Source organism: Phacochoerus africanus, chromosome 1 (assembly GCF_016906955.1).
Source record: "Phacochoerus africanus isolate WHEZ1 chromosome 1, ROS_Pafr_v1, whole genome shotgun sequence".
In the NCBI taxonomy this organism is placed as follows: domain Eukaryota; kingdom Metazoa; phylum Chordata; class Mammalia; order Artiodactyla; family Suidae; genus Phacochoerus; species Phacochoerus africanus.
The window spans coordinates 36,382,173-36,390,137 of NC_062544.1; the positions used below are offsets into that span (position 1 = coordinate 36,382,173).

General features: G+C 41.6%; 1 long non-coding RNA gene across 1 annotated transcript; it reads right to left on the bottom strand.

Moving 5' to 3' along the window:
- Positions 1 to 1,842: 1,842 nt before the first annotated feature.
- Positions 1,843 to 4,634, bottom strand: LOC125111744 (uncharacterized). Its single transcript, XR_007130927.1, has 3 exons — positions 3,927 to 4,634; positions 2,633 to 2,726; positions 1,843 to 2,168 (listed from the first exon to the last, which is right to left on the bottom strand). It is a non-coding gene; the product is annotated as an uncharacterized LOC125111744 (long non-coding RNA).
- Between the last annotated feature and the right edge of the window lie 3,331 nt (positions 4,635 to 7,965).

The window sequence follows — 7,965 nt, forward strand, 5'->3', positions numbered from 1 at the left end:
ATGTTGCCCTTATGAATGGCTTTGTAAAATCTTCTAAAAAGAATTCTGGATAAGGTGACACACTCTTTTTAGGTTGGTTTAGCAAAGGACCTGAAGCATTTTAAGTGGGAAACTACTGAGCTCTGCTAAGAAGGAGATGCTGGGAAGAGTGCCCAGGAGCAGAAGGATTGAGGAATGTCTCCACCTTGCCTTCACAGAATTTCCTCTTACAGAAGATTCTTACAGTAACTTGGCCTTGTGGTCAGTCTTGAAGGAGCTCCTGCTGGAGTCCCTGCAGCTCAGTGCCCCAGCTCCCCCATCCTTTGCTTGTTATCTATTTTTGTCAGGTAAATGTTAAACAGGGAACCACAGAGGACTGTGTTCCTGTGGGCTGGATGTAGGCAAGTACTCAGAACCTGGAGATGAATGGAGATAGAGCTAGAATTGGGGTCCAGGTGAGCAGTACTCATTCCCTTCCAAAATACCCACAAATACAAGTTGCCCTGCTGAGTTGTTTTCATCACAGCAAGACTTGCCACAATCGATTTTCCTTCTTTTCTTTTTTTTTTTCTCCTTTCTCTTAGAAAACAAAGGTCTCACTAGGGTTGCTTTATGAACCTCAGTAGAGTCAGTGCTGCATCACTTTAGATTGCCTTGGCAGGGAGAAGGGTGTTTATCTGCTTTTGATCACTGCTGGAGTCTCAGGCCTTTAAATCTTTTGAACTTAGATCCACTGTTCCACATTAGCTGCTACTGATTCTACAGCCCTGGTGCTCTCGATTATATTTTTTTGGCTCAAATATGATGCCTTTTCTGTCTTTGGGCCCAAAGGGCTGGAGATGTGGAGGAGGGTTCCCAAGTTATAATCAGCAGCTTGAGTTCTTTGACCTGTTTGGAGCTCATGGTAACCAGAGTCAGCAACCAACAGGGTTTAGAAGAAACAGCAGCAGGTTTATGTAGCTCAGGAAAGATAGGGATGTTTGGCGGCTGCTAAAATCGGAGTTTCTCAACCTGGGGTTATCATCAGAGTCACCAAGAAAGTTAAAATTAGAGATTTCCAGGGTTGGGAATGGGGCAGACATCTGTGTTTTTCAAAGCTCTTGGGTAATTCTGACATCAGACAAAGCAGGGCCTGCTGGTTTATGGCCTGGGCTACTGTGAATCAGAGGCAGCACTTAGCTTAGGCAACACTGTGTGTCTGAGGGTGGAGTTGGTGATCAGAAATAATGAGCTTCTCAGATACATTTGGTCCAGCTTCCCAAAATTAAAGCCTTACTCTTGGGGATGACCTTAAAACTTGGGGCTCAGGAGTCCCCATTGTGGTTCAGCGGGTTATGAACCTGACATAGTGATTCTGAGGATGCCTGTTTGGTCCCTGGCATTGCTCAGTGGTCTCTGCGGCACAGGTTGCAGTCATGGCTTGGATCTGGCGTTGTTGTGGGCATAGCTGTGGGCTGGCAGCTGCAGCTCCAATTCAACTCCTAGCCCATGAACTTCCATATGCTGCAGGTAAGGCTGTAAAAAGTGAAAACAAAACCCCAAAATATCTTGGGACTCAAAGCTGAAGGGATCTGGGAAGAGGAAAGAAATACGTTCTTCTTGAGTGACTAGGAGGCAGAGGTTTGGAGGTCCTTAAGCCCAGGGGCTCAGGTCCAAGAACCACCAGTGGAGGGGGTATAGTAACAGGAGAATCCAAGGTGGTTGCATAGCTCTGCAGAGCATCTACCCACCTGGTTCCCAGATGGGCCAGCATGGAGGAGCCATAAGTAGAAGCTTACAAGGAACTTTGTTAGACAGGGGTTCCAAACTAGTTATGCTTTGACTAAGGGTGGTAATGTTTGTAATAATCATTACTAAAACAAATGCGATTGTGGTTAGCATTTATTGAGCATCATGTGAAACCCTTTACAAGTATTAGCCAATTTAATCCCTCACGACAATCTTCTGAGGTAAACTACAGATGAGGAAACCAAAGCTCAGAGAATTTAGATGAATCATTTAATGATTCCCAGCTAGTCGGTGGCAGAGACTGAACTTGAACTTAAGCCTCTTGGATTCCTACGTATGAGCTCTTTTGATGTCAGATTTCCCATTTCAGAAGCCTCTTTAATCCTACACAGGAGCTTAAGACAAGTTGAAGAGCTGAGGTACTGCTGGTGAGAGAAGTTTGGAGAATGGATGAGTCGATGCTGAAAGGTATAAAGAGCAATTATTTTGAAAACGCATATATTACATATTTGGGATTGTTGTTTTAATGTGATTATTCATACTCTGAGATTTCCCTAGGTCCATGACATTCAAATCCACCTATTAGGTAGGGGCATAATAAACCAAATCAGTGAAACTGGAGAATGATTTTGTGGAACTATCTGTACCTTTCCAGAATCATTTAAAATGAAGCTGGTATAATTTTGCTAATTTAACCCTCACATTTTAGCAGTGTCTCTGAAGTACTCACTAACTTTGTTTAAGAAGGAAGTTGGCAATGACTTGGAAAGAGTGTTGTCCTTGTAACATGGGCTTGAGAGTCCAGTGAGGGAAGAGTAAAGGAAATGACAAAGCACCCTTTGGAGGACGATGACAGAAATCCACGTATGAAAATAATCACACCTTGGGGATCTTGGAGGGTCTGCAAACACCACTGATTACTCACCAGTTGTAAGGTCTCCCAGCATTAATCCATCTTGGCAGTGGGAAGGACATTACCAAATCACTACGTTGCCTGCTGGCTTCTTCCAAACTCCTGGCTGGAAAAGAAAACAAGTGAATATTCACTCTGGAAGATGGAATTGTTTCCTGTATGGAGTCTACCACATGGAAGTCCTTCAGGCAAGTAAACCAGGATTTGAAATTTTATTTTTCTGTTGACCATGTTCCAACAAATTCTGAAGCATCTAAGTCCTATCTTGGAAGCAGTTTCCTTAGGTTTAACCAGACTCATGCCAGGCCAGTGATCACCAAAGTTATTTTTTAGCCTTATATTTTAAACACTATGAAAATCTCAAACTTTGCCCCATCATGTTGGATGACAGGGGGGAAGAAAAAAACCTTGGTTCTTGAAGATGCTCTACCATTTTTAGGTCAGCACTTGATGGGATTGTCAGGAAAAAAAAAAAAAAAAAAGCCCTTTCCTAACTAATAAACCTCGGGAGATATTGAGTGTCTTGGATATCTAAAGAAATGGAAGAGAGAGGTGGGGTTAAGTATACACATTTTCACATTATACCTACAGAGAGGGTTTGCCCAGGAGCCAGAGGCAGATTATGGACCATATCAGAATGTCATCCAGAGAAATGATCTGCCCCTAGCTCAGTAGGTCATGAGGACCTCATTCTTAAACCTGGGACTATCACTAGCCTGCAAAGAGACACTTCTGCTACTCTTACAGTTCATAGGCCTGGGAAAGTGCTCCACATCTTGCTGGGAGCGGGAGGCCATTGAATTGTAGGCCTTGTGAAGAGCCATCTTTCTCAAAGTGGTGCAGATGGCTGGGGGCCAGAGGCAGGGGGCTCTGGTCCTGGAAAGTGATGTTCCGACGTCTCTTTAGTTATAGTAGACTCTGGTCTATTTCCTGAACAAGCCATGGGCCTCTGCACTTCCGATGGAACATCATATGGCACAAGTCACAGTTGACTGTCTTGTAACTAAATCTACTAGCCTGTGCCCCAAGTTTTACAGAAAGACAAGTCTTTGACTGGAGGATTTGCTATGGGAAACAGTGAGGTGGCTCAGTCATACAGAACAGACAATACTTTTAGCCTACACATGTTAAAGGCCTTGGCTCCAAAGCCCATTTTATCTCAGGGAGTGCTGACCAGATTCCTCAGAGCAAGAGTCTAAGAACAGAGTCCACAGAAAAGATCAACAGAACTGCTGGTAGGAAAGGGAGAAAGAGAGTCAGGATTAAGAGTGGGAAGAGATAATTCCAAGAAGGTAGTGTTACTGACCTTGTCCAGCTGGGCCCGGGCATGTGTTCTCTAGCCAGATGTCTCCCCGGCTGATAGAATGAGGCTGAGTTCAGTTCAGAAGCAAGGGAAGCTTTCTTCTTGGATCAGAAGCTAGTGAAGTGGGAGGTAGTGTTCTCCAGAACACTCTCTCCCGTGACACACTGTGGGTGGGGCTGCTTTATAGGGATCTCATCAGAGGGGGCTGAGTTCCTGTGAAGTGGGTGTTGCTGTTTAGGGTACACGTCTCTGGCCATGGCTGGCTGCTGCCACCATCTTCAGTTGAGGCGTTGAGAGTTTCCACGTGGCCTGCCAAGTTGGGGTGTTGGCCCAGTGGTTTTGCACTGGGTACTCTAATCTTATGTGTTAGGTGCAAGACCTCTGCACATGACCCACTATAGGCAGGTGAAACGAGACTAAATACTAAAGAAGAGGTTAGATCTTATAACCTGGAGTCCATCCTATTTTTTTCTGGGGACCCCAGTGGGCTTTGCTGGGAGCAGTAGATTTAAGTTTGGCAGGAAAAATATCATGAGTGATCTTTGAGAGATTACTTTTAGGACTCTAAGGAGCATTCGGGCTGGGCTTACAAATGGAGATGGCTGACAGTGAAGGGGGAGAGAGGAAGGGCTGTTCTACACGGTTGTATTGCTGGGCATTGAACAAGGGCACCATATCTTAGAGGACATGCTCATCATAAACAACTTAGGTTTGATTTTTGCTATGGTGATTTTTCCTGCAGATATGGTGTGTCTTATTGGAAGAAAATTAGTGTTATCACAATTTTCTGATATGTGCAAGTTAAAGTGTCTTGGGGAATGGGTGCCTTTTTCAAATTCACACAAATGCATTGAATGGGCTAGCAATGACCCTGAAGAAAAAAGTGCATTCCATGTCACAGAAGATATTAAAGCAGTAGAATCCATGAAATATTCTAAAGAGAATCTGTTTATTTCTTACCCTTATCAATACTGTGGTTAAAATGGAGGAATTCATGTTCATTGCAGCACTATTCACAATAGCCAAGACATGGAAACAACCTAAATGTCCAATGACAGATGACTGGATTAAGAAGATGTGGTACATATACACAGTGGAATACTACTAAGCCATAAAAAGAACAAAATAATGCCAATTGCAACAACATGGATGGAACCAGAGACTCTCATACTAAGTGAAGTAAGTCAGAAGGAGAATGACAAATACCATATAATATCACTTATATCTGGAACTTAATATATGGCAGACATGAACCTATCTACATAAAAGAAACAAACTCATGGACTTGGGGAACAGATCTGTGGTTGCCAAGGGGGGAGGGGGAGGGAGTGGGATAGACTGGGAATTTGGGTTTAGTATATGGAACCTGTTGCATTTGGAGTGGATAAGCGGTAAGATTCTGTTGTATAGCCCAAGGAACGATATCTGACCACTTGTGATGGAACATGATGTGGATAATGTAAAAAAAAAAAAAAAAACAACCAACCAAGAATGTATAAATGTATGTATAACTGGGTTACTTTGCTTTATAGCAGAGAATGACAGAGCATTGTAAATCAACTGTAATTAAAAAAAGATGGTGGCATTGAAGTCTAGTATTTTTATGTGTGTGGGGTACTCACTGGAAATCAATCTTTCTCTCTTTTTTAACATAGAAGGACTTTATATGTTTCGAAAATTTCTAAGCGTTTTCCTTTGCAATCCTATTTTGCCTTAAACCCCTCCCCCACTAGGGCATGAGGCCATTTCCTGTGGTTGCTAGATAAGATTTGAAAGAGGCAGGAGAATGGATAAATGGGAAAAAATTACTTCTCAAGTCAAAACCACTTGGCTTGCATGTGAAACCCTTGATTGTTTCAAAGGCATCATTCAAAGCACAATAAAAGTAAATCTGACTTTTAATTCTGACACCTTAGGTAATAAAGGGTCTCTAATAAAATTCTTCCAATTTATTCTTTCTTATATCCTTGGAAAAAGATTTAGGAGAGTGAGTCGAGTTTAAGGCAAATGAAGCCCTAGTATCCCCCCCACCCCCCGCCCCAATCCACTATTCTTTTTTTGTAGTGGAGTTAGTATTGCCAAAAAAGGGGTACCTGATTATATGTAGAGAACAAACACTCTAATCTTGATGTTATGATGGGGGACATTTCACTGATTAACTTTTTGAAAAACTAGTTTACTATCTACTAACTTTGAAGTATTTCTTACAAAAAGATGTCTGTGGGAAGGTTATAGTCAAACCCACTTGGATAAATCACCCATTGTTTCGGTGAACCCAACTATTTTTTTTTCTATCTGATAAATAACTCACTTAGCCTTGGAGCACTACAAAGACTTACTGAGATCATTAATTACGTTTTTCCTTCATGTAAACATTGTGTTCGAGAAGAGCCATAGTGGGCAGTGCAGTGAATTGAAAACAGGTGAGCTCTTCTTGTCTTCTGGGCTTCTAGGTTGACTGCATAGGTGTACTTGACTTTATGCTGCTTCTATGAAAAATTCTACATATCACAGAACACTGAATTTAGGAGCTTATTACATAAAGGAATAATTAAGGGATGTGTAAGAAATTTTTAGATCCTTTTTTTTTTTTTTTTTTTTTTAACCATTTTATGTTTGCATGTCGAGTAGGTTCTTTTCATTCTCCAGCTTTCTGCTTTAGGCATGCTTTTAGCATGTAAGTCTGATTTACAGAAAACAGGCATCAGAATTCATTGGGGGAGCTTGTTAAAAATCAAACAAAGTACCCCAACAGATTCTTGGGCTTCCCCCCCAGATCAACGGACTTGTCATTTCTGAGGCCTGGGAAACTGATTTTAACAAGTTTCCTGACCCTTCCACCTCCTCCAGGGTGATTTGGAAACACATTAATACATTTATGGTCTCACATTCTGTGTTGTTTCTCTGGTAGAGGGAGGAGGAAGGGAGAGAGAGAGAGAAATAGAAAAATAGATTCTCAGTTTTCTTCCAAACCATGAACAAAGAGTAACTTCTTTTGAATGTTCTTTCCTTGTTGAAATGAATAAGGCATCAGTCGAAGAAACCTGGCTGTGTTTGTAAAGGGCACACTACTGGTTGTGTGGGCTGATAAGCCTGGGGCTGAAAATATTTGAAACTGCAAATTTGCAAAACCATGAACTGCATGCATATTTAGAATATTTTTTTTAATAAGCGGGAGCACGCTATCATATAACTATCATAGTCTGAATCCTAGTAAATTGGAATTTGTGACTATTTATAAATGTAACCTTGATTCTTGTCAAATAAGATGTTTGGAATTTTTAAAAAAATCTGCAAAATATTCAAACCAAGAGTCAAACATTCCAAGGTTTCATAAATTAAGGATTTTCAAAAAATATAAATTCTTGAATTCAGCCATTAATTTTGCCTGTTAACAGGCTTTTATAATGCTAATCTAGGTAATAGAGGTACTATATAATTTCTCTTAATCTCATGTAATTTATTCATACCTGTATACATCTTAGTTTATATTACATGCTGTATAAAAGCAAATGTCATTAAAATAATTGTCTTAGATTTTTTTCACTGAAGTTGTGTCTCCCTGACAACCTGAATCTAACATTCTCAACCCTCTGATGGAACTGGATCTCAACAGAAATAAGTTTTGGTGGCTCCAAAGTGAATAGGAACCTTACATGAGAGTTGGTTTGTGGTCTCTGAGTTCCCTCCACCTGTGGGCCTGGCTCTGGGCTCTGGGCTCTGGATGGAGGTTGAGGGGAGAGGTCTCTCGGGGATTCTGTCTTGGTTTACTACTGTGGTGTGGCTGACGGCAGCTGCTTTCCCAAGCCTGGAGGCTTCCAGCCTTGGGGTGAAGTGCAGTTTCTCTCCCTCGTATAACCCATCATGACTTCCTGTTCTTTTTCTGTAATGTTTTTCAGATCCACTCCTTCCTGTTGCTTCCCCAAGCCTGATTCTGGTCCAGGCTCTAATTACCTCACACACACCTGCACTCTCCTAACATCCTCTTTCCTGTCTACAAGTCTTCCTCTCACCAATTTTTTTTCTTCACATAGTTGTTAGA